At 41.2% G+C, this 14,473-nt stretch overlaps 1 protein-coding gene across 5 annotated transcripts in view; it reads right to left on the reverse strand.

Moving 5' to 3' along the window:
* Positions 1 to 14,473, reverse strand: part of PROM1 (prominin 1) — a 258,262-nt gene that overhangs the window by 212,178 nt on the left and 31,611 nt on the right. The window lies entirely within an intron of this gene.

The following is a 14,473-nucleotide window of genomic DNA, read 5'->3' on the forward strand; positions in this document are numbered from 1 at the left end:
GAAAAATCAGAAAGAGACTCTTAATACAATGAGAAATTCACAATAAGGATACATGGTTTAAATAATATTTTAACAGCATCAACTTTTTTGTTTAGATGAAATCCCATCACAATAAAACAGTGGTCCCCAACCTTTTGGACCTCAGGGACCACCAAGGTCATAATTTTAAATCCCACAGACCACTAATACGAATCCAGTGTGCTGCTTGCTGAAGCGCCTGGATTCCTAGTGACGGGATGGGGTCTGTTGTGTCTGCGCCCCCCGAGCCGGGCCCCCTGCCAGAAAGTGACTCGGAAAGTGAGGGGAAAGGGCCATCAGGACTTACCTCTGGAGCACCAGCTTCCCTGGCTCAGCTCCAGGAGCCAGAGGCAGGCCAGGTGGAGGAGATAATGAGGCCTCCATCCCCTGACTCTTCCCCCCCCAGGCCACGCCTCCAGACCCAGCTGATGGCAATCAAGCCTGGCTGGACCCTAAGTTTCGTAGGCAGGAGAGGCAGGAACAACAGAAGCAGGGGTGGGGCAGGCCTAGGAAGTGCTGAGTCATGGAGCCACACCCCACAGGATATAAAAGCAGCAAGGGCTGCTATACCACTTCGTGGCGAGCAAATCAACTGCTTAGAGGGAGAGAACTAGAGCTGAAATCCTATTTGTTCCTGGTTTCGTGGTTGACTCATCGGCATCAAGAGAGATAACAGAGACACTTGGCAGACGCTCACTAGTTTGCTGCCAGAGCTGATAGTTGCCAGCTAATTAAGTCATCGCTCATGTCTCCCGGACTGAGGAGGGGGACAGAACAGGGTCCTTCAGGCACTCTCCCTCCTCTCTCTTTCTCTCACTTTCTCTTTCTCTCTCTCTCCCCTCTCCCACTTTCTCACATTCTCTCTCTCCCCCCCACTCTCTTTCTCCCTCTCATTCTCTCATCTCTCTCTCTTTCCCTCTCTCCTCTCTCCCTCTCTCTTTCCTCTCTTTCACTCTTTCATTCTCTCCCCCTCTTTCTCTCTCTCTCCCTCATTCTCTCTCTCCCTCATTCTCTCTTTCCCCCTTTCTCTCTCTCTCCCCCTTTCTCTCTTTCTCTTTCCCACTCCCTCATTCTTTCTCTCCCACTCTTTCTCTCTTTCTCCCCTTTCTCTCTCTCCTCTCTCCCACTTTCTTCTCATTCTCTCTCCCACTCATTTTATCTTTTCTCCCACTTTCTCTCTCATTCTTTCTCTCCCCTCTCTCCCACTCATTCTCTTTCTCTCTCCCTTCTTTCTCCTCTCTCTCCCCTCAACCACTCCTCTCTTTCACTCCCACTTTCTCTCTCATTCTTCCTGTCTCCCTTTCTCTTTCTCTCCCCTCTCCTCTCTCCTTTCTCTCTCTCATTCTCTCTCTCCCCCCTCTCCCACTCATTCGCTTTCTCTCCCTCTCATTCTCTCTCTCTCTCCCCTCTCCCACTCATTCTCTCATCTCTTTCTCTTCTCTCTCTCCCACTCTTTCTCTCTCTTTCTCTCTCATTCTCTCTCTTTCATTCTCTGTTTCTCTCTCTCTCTCTCTCTCTCTCATTCCATTTCTTTCTCTTTCATTCTGTCTCTTTTTCTCTATTTCATTTTGTGAAGGATCAGCATTCCACCTCGGTATATTTTCCCAGCTGGTGGCACAAAGCAGCCCTCATCTCCTGCCGCTTGGGACTCGGAGCGATAAATGGCATCTGGTCTGGGGAGCAGCCGGATTTTGCTCTCCATTGCGGATGCCAGATCAGCCCCCTGCAAGCTTTCGTCTCTCAAGCAGCCTGGCCAAAGTTTCCTGCACCGCTTCAGCGAGCGTTCCTCAAGAGACGAGAGCTTGCAGGGGGCTGATCTCATGTCTGCAGTGGAGAGCAAAATCCAGCTGCTCCCTGGATCAGTCGCCATTTACCGCTGTGAATCCCAAGTGGCAGGAGATGAGGACTGCTTTGCGCCACCAGCCGGGCAAATATACTGAGGCGGAATGCTGATGCTGTGCAAGTGCAATTAGTGCTTTGCTCCCACAGCTTTCAGCCATCGCAATTGCTGCTTTGGCCTGCTTGTGCCGCCCCCTCCCCCGCCATGGCAACAGCACCATTATTTCATTCCAGACAGAGAGGGCTGTGCTCCTTTTTGCGTATTGCACGTGCCACCCCAGGGCAGAGATTTCCAGCCCCGCCATGACAAGTCCCATATTCCAGAGCTGTAGTAATCTCACTCACAGGACTGGCCCATTGGTCATCCCAGAGCAACTCTTCCACCAGGGTGCACCAGCAAAAATACAAAGATTTCTCCACAGACCACCAAAATTTTCTCACGGATTACCAGTGGTCCACAGACCACTGGTTGGTGATCACTGACATAAAAGATTGTGGAAATTATCCACTTTCTAAATCACCATCCTCTTGTTCTACAGCTTCAAAGTTATCTCTCTGGGATAGTGCATCAGTCACATCATTTACGCATATCTGCAATATATCACCTAAAAGAAAGAAAAAATCTGGAACCACCACCATAGATAAGTTTGTGATAAAAACCAGCAGATTAGAAAAAGGGTTAATTGATGAAAAAAATGTTCAGTTTGTTTATATAACAAATTCTTCTTTCCGTCTGCTTGAAAACCTTTGTTAATATGATTCAGTCACTGAGACTAGGATACAGTCCACCAAATAGATTAGATGTTGCAGGGAAACTGCTGGATAAAGTATACGATGAAGAAATTATACAATGTGCAACAAATCTAAAAGATAAAATTGGTAACCTAAATCTTGATAGGTGGAGTAATGTCCATAAAGATTCTATTGTATATGCTTGTATAACAACAGAAGAAGAGAATGTATTCCTTGCAGAAAAAATTGATACTTCAGGAAATGAACACACAGCAGCATATTTAGAAGAAGTAGCAGCAAAACATGCAAAAAACATGCAAAAAAAAATTTCAAATGTCAAGTACAGAGTTTGGTCACAGACAATGCTATAAATGTGTCCAAAATGAGAAGAAATTTAGAACAACATCAAGAAACTACTAAGCTAATAACATGGTTGTAGCACATATTTGATGCACCTCCTAGCCAAAGATTTCTGTGTCACAGAAATAAAGAATATGTCAGTTTTGGAAGGCTTTTTTTTTTTTTTTTTTTTGCTTCTTAACTGCCACATATCTTAGCTGGGGAAATTGGGAAGCGGTTGTTGTTGGAGAAGTAGAAAGTTAGTCATAACAACATTCTGTATTCAAGGACACCCTGCGTCTGATGGAGACTGCCTAAAGACTGCATCCAATTGAGTGTGAAGAGTTGATTCAACAATGTGATGAACTTGTGGGTGTGGGGCAGGGCTGTGAACTGTCAACTGGGTGTGGAAAACCTGGAAGATTTCAGATTTGGGTTTTCCCAGCTGTGGCAACATGACATCTCTAATAAATTGGAACTTTGAGGAACCTCAAGCCTCAGAGCTTTATATCGTTGGGGGAAGAGAGGAGATTGCAGAGGGAGCTATGAGAGCACATACCGGAAGGTTTATCAAGACCCGGTATTCTCCTTCTGAAGGCATGGTACGAAGCCTTGAAGCTGCAGAGACGATGCAAAGCCTAGGCGCTCTGTCCAGAGAAATGGATTCCAGGAAAAGTTGCCAGCATGATCCAATTCCAGAGATGGGACCGAAAGAGTGATCGCCTGGATGTCATCCTTATGCAGCCCTCGTCAACCTGCCTTCATGCTACCTCCCGCGGAATTTCACCCCCCCAGGCTGGGGATTCTATTCTGGCCAGGGGTGGGTCCAGTGCCAGTGGACGCCAGCACCATCTGCTCCATTTACAGGATCGCCATGGGCCCATTTTGCCCCAACGATCCCAGCACTGCTGTGGGGTCTGATTCAGCTGCCAGCAATGCCACCACCGTCACAGGTTCCAGTTCAGCCGCCGGCATTCACCCGGCCGTCCACTGCAGCACCCGAACAGGTCCCTGCCTCACCTCTAGTCGCCATGGTGATTCTGCCAGCAAGGGCCCCGCCACCACGGTTTAGAGCGACGTTTGACGGTAAGCCTACCAAACTGGCCTATGTCCTCAGCCAAGTATGGGCTCAAATAGATCAGTATGAAAAGCAATATGAAACAGATTGCGACTTAGTATCTGCGATCTCAGAAGGGATGAATGAGGGAGATGCTGCTGACTGTGAAGTCCAGCTGCATAATGAAGGGGTTGCTGAATTAAATGATGCTAAAGGTTTTGTTGAGCTGCTATGGGCCAGATTCGAAGATCAAGACTGAATCAATGAGAGTGAAGCCAAGATAAAGGTGATGAGTCAAGGAAATCAACCCATAAAGAACTTTGTATGGGACTTTAGACAGGTCGCAGGGAACCTTGGACATTGGCTGGACAGAATACTTCTGCATTATTTTAAAGAAGCCTTTGATCAAGAAGTCAGAACTGCCTGTGGAATCCAGGGGGTGCCAGAGCGACTGCAAAACTGGTATACTATGTCAATACCTCTTGATAGAAAAGTTCACCCACACCACAACCCCTCAGCTGAGGTCCCCAGAGAGAACTTTCACTAGACATCCTCCAACAATCCCTTCTGAAACCCCTCCCACTCAATCTACAGGGGTGATCAAATGTAGACAAGTGGGTCATGTTGTAGACAAGTGAGTCATCAAGCTGCAGAGTGGCTGGCATCTGCGACGGTTCCACAACCACACCCCGCCACATCAGCCCGAGGCAGAAGGGACCCATGAAAGCCCTCGGATGCCAGGAGAATTACCCGGCAGGCAGTTGAGACTTCCCCTCCCCCTAGAGAGAGTGAAGAGACCTTGACCAAAGACCTGCCGCCTGCGCCAGCCAGCAATAGCAGCAGCGAAGACGACCCAAGGGTAAGTGGGACCATCCACCCCTTTGCGGTCAAAGTCAAGCTGACAGTGCCAGAGACAGGGGTGCAGGAGAGGTAGCAGCAATATTAGACACTGGCTGCACCCGTTGCTTGATTAGCATCCCCACTGTTGAGCAGCTAGGCATAAAGACACACCTCTTAAGCCACCTCATACACTTTCAGCAAGTAGACAGGACTTTAATAAGTGGCACCCCTGCTACACGGGTCACTGAACTTGTCAGATTGGAACTGGGGATCCACGCAGAACTCGTTGAATTCATAGTAGCCCCAAAAATGGCAGAGTCAATCATCCTGGGATTCACTTGGCTAGACAAATAGGCCCCTACAATCAAATGGGAGGATGGCTACCAAAAAGTAAGGATAGAGGTGGGCCCCTTGCCACCCATCCCTTCTGAAGTCAAACCCACAGAGACGAGCCCACAGGGGCCCCACCAACAAGAAGTGCCCACGGCGGCCATCGAAGCCCTTCCTGGGACTCCCCAGGTCCCCAAGGAATACAGGGAACTGGCTGAAGCATTCAGTGAGAAGGAATGCAACATCCTTCCCCCTCATCGCCACAATGACTGTGCAATCAAGATCGAGCCCAGAGGCAAACTCCCTAAACCAAAGATGTACTCAATGACCCCAAAAGAGATGGCTGAACTGAGGAAGTACATCGATACTAACCTAGCCCGAGGGTTCATCCAACCTGCAAAATCCAGAGTAGCCGCCCCGGTGCTGTTTAAGGAAAAGAAAGATGGGGGGATGAGACTCTGCATGGATTTTCATGGAAGGAAGCCTTTGCTGTTTGTTGGGCTCTTCTATCATGGCGGCACTTCCTAGAGGGATCCAGACCATAGAAACCTCGGAGCCTTAAAGATCCCACAAAGGCTCTCCCCCAAACAGGTCCACTGGGCGCAGTACTTCAAGTGGCTTGCTTTCAAGCTGAAATACATCCCAGGGGAGAAGAACCTGCTTGCAGACGCCCTGTCAAGGAAACCCCAGTATGACAGCCAGAGGGAGTATGCTGTCCATGCCATCATCCCAGACACGCAGCGTGCAGCGCAAGTCACTACCTGGAGTCAGGCCAGCAGGCGGACTGACCCCATCAATGGGAAGCTAACTGCCAACTTGAAGGCAGCACTATCTACTGATCCATGGCTAGCCGACAATCGAGACATGTTGACAACTCGTGATGGACTAGCTTGGAAAGGTTCGAAAATTTACGTCTCCAACAGCATGAGACTCCTGGTGCTGCAGCGTAGCCGTGATTCTCAATTGGCTGGTCACTTTGGATTTCTAAAGACCCTTCATCTGATTAGGCGGCAGTTTTGGTAGTCAAAGATGAAAGCTGATGTGGAGGACTATGTAAAAAGTTGTGCCACATGTGCCAGCAATAAGACAAGACTGGGGAAGCCTCCTGGTTTGCTTCAATGGGTAGCTGAGCCCAGCTGCCCATGGGAAGAAATAGCTATGGACTTTATCGTAGAGCTCCCAGAAAGTAGCGGAAATATGGTAATATGGACTGTGATAGACCTGTTCTCCAAACAGGCCCATTTTATTCCTTGTTCTGGACTTCCCTCGGCTAAGAGATTAGCTAAAATGTTTGGCAAACAGATCTACTGGCTGCATGGAGTTCCACGACGGGTGATCTCCAATCGAGGAGTTCAGTTCACCGCTACGTTTTGGAGGGAGTTCCTGAGGTCCATTGGGTCATCTCAGGGGCTTAGCTCAGCTTTCCATCCAAGTACGAATGCAGCCATAGAATGTGCTAATGCCATGGTGGAACAATACATAAGATGTTATGTGGATTATCAGCAAGATAATTGGGCTGACTTACTTCCTTTCACAGAAGTGGCGTACAATAATGCATAGTAGTACGGGACTGATGCCTTTTCAGATTACGAGCAGCATGGAATTTGTCCCTAGGCCAGAACTGCCAAGAGAAGAGCATGATTTCCATGACTCTGAATGAATGGATGGAGTCATTAAAGAAAGGCTGGGAGAATACTAAAAAAGCCCTGAATGAAGTGGCCGAAGCATACAAAAAGCAAGCAAACACCGACCTCTCTAACCCCCCTTTTGGGTAGGAGATCGCGTGTATCTTTCCACCAAATACATACGTTTGAGTTTGAAGAGCAAGAAGTTGGGACCGAAATATTTCGGTCCCAACTTCCCCATAGTGAAAGTGATTAATCCAGTGACTGTATAGTTAAATCTTCCCTGCATACTGGGAAAAATTCATCCTGTTTTCAATTGCAGCCTGTTAAAGCCTGCCGTGGGATCTAAACTGAGACATTAACCTGCTGCTCCCCCAAGGCCGATTGTGGTGCAGGGTGAGACTCGTTATGAGGTGAATAAGATTTTGGACTCCAGATGGCAGAGGGGATGTTTGCAATATTTGGTTCATTGGAAGGGATACCCATTATCTGAAGCCACATGGGTGAAGAGTTGGGATGTTCAGGCAGACACCTTAGTTAGGCAATTTCATGATAAATTCCCTGATAAGCCTAAGGGTCCTCCAGGGGGGAGGTGGTTAATATGATAATTGTGTTAACCCCTGACTTCAGTCTTGTTCCAGGATGCGTTCCTTTCCTGAGCGGGGGAAGCCTGACAGTTTTGGAAGACAGTTTTCTTTTTTGCTTCTTAACTGCCACATATTTTAGCTGGGGAAATTGGGAAGGGGTTGTTGTTGGAGCGGTAGAAAGTTAGTCATAACAACATTCCGTATTCAAGGACTTTTGCTTGCATCCGATGGAGACTGCCTGAAGATTGTATCCAGTTGAGTGTAAAGAGTTGATTGGACAATGTGATGAACTTGGGGGTGTGGGGCAGGGCTGTGAACTGTCTGCTGGGTGTGAATAACCTGGAAGCTTTCTGATTCAGGGTTTCCCAGCTGTGCCAACATGACATCTCTAATAAACTGGAACTTTGAGGAACCTCAAGCCTCAGAGCTTTATTTCGTTGGGGGTGTTCCTTGGAACCCTGACAGAGTAATGATGTTTAAATTGCTAAATACTTTCATTTTGCAGCATCAGCTCTGAAAATAATGGGTGGAACCAAGCTAATGGTCCCATAAGATGTTAGATGGAACACTGTAGTGGACAGTTTTGACCAATATATAAAAAACTGGCCTATTCTGATGACCGTTTGTGAGCAAAATCGAGCAAAAATTCTCAACATTGGGCTTAAGAGAAATGTTGACCACCTCCCCCCTGGAGGACCCTTAGGCTTATCAGGGAATTTATCATGAAATTGCCTAACTAAGGTGTCTGCCTGAACATCCCAACTCTTCACCCACGTGGCTTCAGATAATGGGTATCCCTTCCAATGAACATATGCTGAACATTCTGAAACCCGTTTTTGAAGCTTTAAACAAAATCCAGAAAAATAATTGTTTTATTGCTGATGCTGTTGAAATGTCGAAGGAACTGAGTGAGCACTTAAAAACAGAATTACACAGTGACAAGCAGAAATTACAAGATTTATAAAAGCAAATGGGACAAGCACTATCTTTAGCTCATTTTCTCACAAACATTGTCAATATCTGGTACCAGGGTCAAACTTTAAGCGGTGAAGGAGTTAGCCATGACATAGGTATCCAGCAATCATCGATTTCTATTTTTTTTTTATTCAAAAAGTTTTACAGAAAATTTTCCCCCCCTTTTCCCACCTTCCCCTCCTTAACAACCCCTCCCCCGACTTCCCGGAACGAGCACAAGGTATAGTTAAAAATGAAACAAACATATGCTAAAAAAAAATTTCGTCCCAACTTAATTATACCCCAACAATCATCAATTCCTAACTTCCCCCGAAAACAATAAAAAATAATACATCATAATCATTCAAAAACAGTCTGATAACTCTTAGTCTGATATCTACTTTGAATATAGTCAATCCATTTTTTCCATTCCTTTAAGTATCTTTCTTGCGTATTTTCTTTCAAAAAGGCTGATATCTTCGCCATCTCAGCCAAATTGGCAACTTTCAATATCCATTCTTCTATTGTAGGTACTTCTTTTTTCTTCCAGTATTGTCCTATTAGTAATCTTGCTACTGTTATTAAATTTAAAATCAATTTAGTCTCGATTACTGTACAGTCTGTAATAATTCCCAACAAAAAAAATTGCGGCAGGAACTTTATCTTCTTTTTCAAAGCATTTTGTAAAATCCACCAAATTTTTATCCAAAAGGCCTTTATATCCTTACAAGTCCACCAAATATGAAAATATGTAGCATCATCACAATTACATCTCCAACATTTTGCTTGCATATCTGGGTACATACACGATAATTTCTTAGGATCTAAGTGCCATCTATAAAACATTTTATAAAAATTTTCCCTCAGATTCTGTGCCTGCGTGAATTTAACATTTCTAACCCAAATTTTTTCCCAAGTTTCCAATAATATTGGCTCCTGAAAATTTTGTGCCCACTTTATCATACAGTCCTTCAACAAGTCCCTTTCAGAATCTATTTCAAGTAACACATTATACAATCTCTTTATATGCTCCTGAGACTGATTTCTAATTTGCTTTACCAAATTTCCCTCGTTCTGCTCTATACCAATTTTCTGATCTTCCTTCCATCTAGCACGTAGTTGCTAATATTGAAACCAAGTATAATTTTTCCCTTCTTCTTTTAGTACGTGCAGAGATTTTAATTGCAAATTACCTCTTTCAGTATACAAAAGATCTTTATACGTAATCATTTCCTGATTCTGTTCTATATTTATATTCTCTATTGAATGTCTAGGACTTGCCAACACGCAGAAGAGCAATTCTTAACACATGATTTTTAAAGGCCTTATCCACTTTTTTGTCATAAATTAAATATGCATGTCATCCATATAGCAAGTCATAACCTTCTATATTCAAAATTCTTTCCTCTGTTAAATTAAACCAATCACTTATTGCAGAGAGAGCAGCTGCTTCATAGTATAATTTAAAATTGGGCATTTTTAAACCTCCCCTTTCCCGGGAATCTTGAATTATTTTCATTTTAACCCTAGCTTTTTTACCTTCCCATATAAATTTATTAATTCCCTTCTGCCATTCCTCAAGATTCTTATCTTTCTTAATTATTGGTATCATCTGAAAGAGGAATAAAAATCTAGGTAAAACATTCATTTTAATAGCAGCTATTCTCCCCAACAAGGATAATTGCAATTTTTTCCAAACAATCAACTCCTTCTGAACTTTTTGCCATAAAACCTCATAGTTATTCTTATACAGTTTCACATTTGAAGATGTAATATAGACCCCTAAGTATTTAACCTTCTTTACAATTTCAAATCCTGTTATTTCCTCTAGTTTTTCTTTCTGTTGTCTGGCCATATTTTTTATTATCACTTTTGTCTTTTTCTGATTTACCTTAAACCCTGAAACCTTCCCATATTGATCAATTATTTCCAACAAAGATTTACTAGAGTTTATAGGGTTTGTTAAGGTAATCACCAGGTCATCTGCAAAAGCTCTCAGCTTATATTCATGTTGTCTAACTCTAATTCCCTCTATCTCCTTTACTTCTAGTATTTTATCCAATAATGGTTCTAGAGTTAAAATAAACAATAATGGTGATAAAGGACATCCCTGTCTTGTTCCTTTCGCAATCTTAAAAGGTTCTGTTAAACTACCATTAATTATAATCTGTGCTGTTTGCTCTCCATAAATTGCCCTAATTATTCTTGTAAAACCATCTCCAAATTGCATCTTTTCTATTAATTTAAATAAAAAATCCCAATGCAATCGATCAAAAGCTTTCTCTGCATCGAGAAAAATAAATGCTGCTGGAATAAAATTTTTCTTTTCTAAATACTCCAGTAAATTGACAATCTGCCTAACATTATTCCTCATCTGTCTCCCTTTTATAAATCCAGATTGATCATTATGAATTCTTCGCTGCAAAATCAACATTAATCTATTAGCTATTATTTTAACAAAAATCTTATAATCATTATTTAAAAGCGAGATTGGCCTATAGTTCCCAGGTTTGGAACAACCCTGTTCCTCTTTTGATATCAATGAAATAAAAGAGGTTCTCCATGAGGGGGGAATTCCCCCTCCTAATTGTATCTGTTTAAATAATTCCTTAAGTGGACCTAACATCTCATCCTGTAAGTTCCTATAATAACTAACTGTAAGCCCCTCCGTACCAGGAGTTTTCCCTATTTTTAATTGTTTAATTACCAAAATAATTTCTTCAGAAGTTATAGGCCGATTCAGTTCATCCGTTTGTTCTAAAGTTAAATTTTTAACCTTATATTCCTTCAAATAATTATCAATATCCCTGTTCAATATATTATCTTTAAGATATAAATTTGTATAATATTCTAAAAAAGCTTTTTTAATTTTATCCTGTTGGTATCTCTCTTTACCTTTATATTCTATTTTTTCTATAGTACGTTGTTTTTGTCTTTTCCTTAAGGTATATGCTAACCACCTACCAGGTCTATTTGCATTACAAAAGTATTATGTTTGGCATATTGTATATTTGTTGCCACCTGATCAGCCATTATCATATTAAATTGATTCTGTAATAACTTTATTGCATCTTTAAGTTTTTGATCATGTAGGTTATGTATTAATAATTGTTGTTTCTTATAAATTTCCTCTTCTAGATACCTACGCTGTCTTTGTTGCTTATTTCTCTGTCTATTATTAATATATATTAATACACCTCTCATAAAAGCTTTACTGGCGTCCCAAACCATTTCTATCGATGTTTCATTATTCAAATTATAATCAAAAAATTCTTTCATCTGCTTTTTACATTGATTTACATTATCCTGATATCTAAACAAATTTTCATTTAATCTCCAAGTTCTTCTACCTTCTTTTCCATATTGCAATTCCATCCAAACAGGACTATGATCAGACAAACATCTTGGAAATATCTTAGTTTTCTTCACCTAAAAAGCAAATCATTAGAAATTAAAATAAAATCAATACGTGAGAAGGATTGATGCCTATCAGAGAAAAAAGTATAGTCTCTTTCCTCCAAATTCCGCAGTCTCCATACATCTCTCAACTCAAAATCTTCTATCATGTCAAAAAAGGATTTAGGCAGCTTTGCATGTGCAGGTATCTTCTTAGAAAAAGTTCTCTTGTCCTTTCGTGTATCTATTACTCCATTCCAATCTCCCAATATAATACACGATTTATAATCCCATAGAATCAATTTATCATACAACATTCTATAAAAATTTTCTTGTTGCTGATTGGGTGCATATATAGCAAACAAAAGGGTCTTTTTTGTTTCTATTGTAAGTTCAATAGCAATATATCTTCCGTGAATATCTGCCTCTATTAACTTGGCTGGTATATCTTTTCTCAAATAAACCACTATGCCATGTTTTTTGTCCAAAGCAGAGGCAATAAAATGTTTACCTAACTTTGAGTTTATTAAGTACTTTTGATCTGATAGTTTAATATGCGTTTCTTGTAAGCAAATTACATCATTTCTAAATTGTTTCAAATAATGAAATATTTTTCTTCTCTTCTTAAAAATTCACTTAAAAACAGAATTACACAGTGACAAGCAGAAATTACAAGATTTATAAAAGCAAATGGGACAAGCACTATCTTTAGCTCATTTTCTCACAAACATTGTCAATATCTGGTACCAGGGTCAAACTTTAAGTGGTGAAGGAGTTAGCCATGACATAGGTATCCAGCAATCATCGATTTCTAATGCCAACTATAATGAGCTAAGGGAGAACCATTCAAGAAATACATGTTTGCTGATGAGGTTTTAAAGAAAGTTTCATCAGTGAACTGGTGGAAGTCACTTAAGCACTTGAATTTAGAAAATGTTGAAGTAATGATTTCAATTTTTACCTCAGTGGTCTCTTCTGCTGGTGTTGAAAGAATAATCTCTTCCTTTGGACTTGTTCACTCTAAATTGAGAAATCATCTGGGGCCTGATAAAAGGAAAGCTTGTTTTTCTTTTCCAGATCATGAACAAACAAGAGAATGATGATGAAAATGAATGAGCTGCAGAAGACCATGTTTGAATTTTTTTTTAATGTGGAGCCATCTAATATATTCAATTCTTTTGTTTTTTCAAACATACTTTGTTTATGTACTTCAGTTATTAAACACTGATGTTTAAGCAAATACAAGAATATGTAATATGTTATTGTTTTAATTAAATAAAAGAATTTGAGTAGTTCTCCAACTATGTGTGATTAACCTGTTAATCTAAATCAGTTCTGATAGTGCTGGTTTACTAACCTGACAGTTTATTATTCTAAATAGAAAACTTCCATTTTGTTTGCAAATAATAATACTAAAGATTCTAAAAAATTATATTACACTGTTGTGTTGCTTGTATTTTTTGTTTGTATTTGTATTTTTTCTTTTTCCTTTTTTACTTGTGGTTTTTAAACTTGGAAAATGTTCAATAAAAACTATTTTAAAAAATGTTAAAGATTCTAACTACCAGCAAGAATGAGTCCTTACATTTAAAGAGCACCTGTCATTTCAGATTCAACATGGCAGCGCCTTTTAGTGGGCATCTACTCACCTACTGCCTGCCACATCCCTCACTTTGTGTCACTGCTGCATTACCAGCCATCCCATTAAAGTGAATGGGATGTCAGTGAGTCAACAGTGGGTCAGAGGAGGAGCTGCTGTGGGACAGAGATGATAGCTGCTCTTTAAAAATTATGATTTAAATCAAGCTGATTTAAATCAAGCCTTTTTACTAGTGATTGAAATCTTGATTCAAAGCCGCACATGATATTGTGCGGCTTTGTTTAACTTAATCAAGTCGATTTAAATCAAATTCACCCTGCTTAGAAGCAGATCAGACCAAAACATTCACACCAAAATAAAGCACACTAAGCTCCAGATGTTTGCGGCAAGTATCCTAAGTTAAACAAAGCCGCACAATATATTTAAAAATTAAATTTAAAAACTAAAAATTAACCAATGCAACAATCATTCAGCCTGAAGGCAAAATGTCTTTTTTACACTGTCAGCTCGTCTTGGTAAAAATACAGTCACAGACATACACACACACAAGTGTATGTGTGTGTATAAAATATATTGTGCTATATATATGTATGTATAGCACAGTATAGAATTTATTATAACCTAGTCATTTATTTGGCAAGGAGGGAACAAGCTTGTTGCAAAGCAAAACTGTAGCATTTCCCCAATTCAATGAATGACTGTGGTCCTTGGCAGTCACCAAAAACATTCTTGGATAATAAAGATGGCAAGCATGTTTATAAAGAACGCATTCTTTGTTTGGGTGTGTCTCCATCAACCTATGATACACTAATGTAAAACAGAAGACATACAACTTTACAACCAATGGCAAAGGGTAGCAAAGAACAACTTGAAAATAATAGAGATAAACAGCAGTTAGGTCAGTTTTCTTTCCACTAAAAAATATATGTAGCTCAGATTGAACTACTGGAGCGGGCGGAGGAAGTGGAGCTGACGTTGTGACGGTACTACAGAGATCTGATAGCTCCAGGATCTCTTTATATTTTCTTCTCTGGATGGTCCCTGGAGGACCTCACTGTCCCATAGAGACAGTGATTGAGAAGGGCACAGCCTGATGATCCCAGGGACACCGCAAAGTCCCTGGTTGGTCCAGGAGAAACCATTTTTTCCAGTGAAG

Source organism: Ahaetulla prasina, chromosome 8, assembly GCF_028640845.1.
Source record: "Ahaetulla prasina isolate Xishuangbanna chromosome 8, ASM2864084v1, whole genome shotgun sequence".
Lineage (NCBI taxonomy): Eukaryota > Metazoa > Chordata > Lepidosauria > Squamata > Colubridae > Ahaetulla > Ahaetulla prasina.